The sequence below is a fragment of the Lupinus angustifolius genome, chromosome LG09 (genome assembly GCF_001865875.1).
Source record: "Lupinus angustifolius cultivar Tanjil chromosome LG09, LupAngTanjil_v1.0, whole genome shotgun sequence".
Classification (NCBI taxonomy): Eukaryota; Viridiplantae; Streptophyta; class Magnoliopsida; order Fabales; family Fabaceae; genus Lupinus; species Lupinus angustifolius.
Window position 1 is genome coordinate 12,417,661 of NC_032017.1, and position 2,141 is coordinate 12,419,801.

The window sequence follows — 2,141 nt, forward strand, 5'->3', positions numbered from 1 at the left end:
TATAATATATATAAATTTAATATGTATAATATAAATATGATATACTATATATTTAAATAAATATAATATATAAATAACATATATATCGAAATTACTTATAAATTTAACAAATTGAACTATATCTAGATCAAGTTCAGCTCCTTCATGTAACGAACTTTATTTTTGGCCCAAGTTCAGCTCACTTGATTTATGAAACAAGTTTCTCGAGCTAAATAATTAATCGAGTTCGTTAGGTTCATTATTTACCCAAATTCAAATGACCAATATGGAAATCAATAAAACCAACATGAGAACTATAATTGAAGTCATTTTTTTGTGCATAGGAGTTTTTGACTATCACATTGTATTAATTTAAGAGTGTAATATTTATACACTATAAGTATAAAAATTTATGCATAGTTAGTACATTATCAATCATTGATTTATATTATTTTTTGAAAAATAAATGATAATTAAAAATGAATAGTGAATAATAGATTAATAGGTATAAAATTATCAATGTATATATATATTTTTCTCTTAATTTAATGCATAGTTATGAATATGTTGTTATATAAACAAGGCAAATTTATTTGTTACATACAATTTAAATCAAACCTAAAGTGAAAAAGCTACATTCAAATGGCACAGGTTCAAATGGCTCTGCTAAAGTTTATCTTTGTACTTGCAATTGGAGTTCTCCTTTTCTCTCATGGTACGTAAACACAAAGCAGAAATTTAGTCTTCCAATAATTATTCACTCGTGTATAATATGTTAAATTGTATAAATCTTTAAAGGTAAATTATACCAATAATCTATAAGTTTTAGTGATATCATAGAAGTTAACTTTTTTTATCTACACAAACCACCTTTTATTTATATACATATATTATATTAATTATTACTGTAGAAGATATAAGTGTGATCTTTTTAATCAAAAAACATGCAATGAGTGTAATTAAGTTAAATATTGTAGAGACAAATCCAAATAATATAAGAGTCAATGTCTATTCATTATTTTTGATTGGTTATAAAATAAATCAATATGAGAAAATGTTGTTCAAATTATTCTTATACTATGTTGTTATGATTAAAAAAATAATGAACAGACATTGATTGTTATACTATTTGAATTTGTCTTTGCAATATATCATGTTTTATTTAACTTAGTTACACTTATTATTCATTTTTGTTTAAAAGATTATACTTATCTCTCCAGTATAAGTATACATTGTTTGTAATTATACATATAAATTATGGTGGTTTGTATAAGGGCAAAAAATGAGGTATTATTTATTTAATTTACTAAAATTCAGGAGTATGAGTATAATTTACTTAAATCTATATAGACAATATACAGATATTATTTTCTTTATCATTATTATATTATTATGTTTTGTTGAGAATTTGAAATATGAATGCATGCAGTGAATGGCTTGTTTTGTAATGGACAATGCGGAAAGGACCATCCTGATTGCGATACATTCTGCAAGAGTGCTGGATATCGAAAAGGACTTTGCCAAGATATAACTGCTAAGCCTGGAACTCTTTTGTGTTGTTGTACCAATTAAACTTTAAATTCTAATTATTTTTCCATTATGGGTGGAAGAAAATTATATTTAATGAATAATTAAGGTTCATTGATGAAAATAAAAGTATTATGTCAGTATTTGGTTGTTGTCTATTACCTATTGTTTTGTTCCTTTTTCTCAAAAGTTGTAGAAGATTGTGACTAGTGGCGAATCTTAATCAAAATTTTAAGAGGGGAAACAAAATTTAATTGCAAATTTTAATTAAAATTAAATCAGTAACGAAAAATATAAAGAAACATATATTATTAAATTATAACTAAAGTTTTCAGTTATTTTCATTTCAATACTAGTCTCTTTGTTGTGTGCAATAAATTCATATGATATCTTCCTACCTAATTTTGTTTATTTGTTTTTGTTGTTGAAAATGATATTTATGTTAGTTGAACCATAATAATTAAGATAAGATAAATAATTTGATAAAACAAGATATGACCAATGACATATTGTTGAAAGTTTTCCAAACTTGAATGACTAACGATACCAATAATAAAATGTTGAAATTGACATCTCAAATTAATCTTCTCTTCCTCGTTAAAATCCATAGCATATAATTGTTGGACAAAAATACA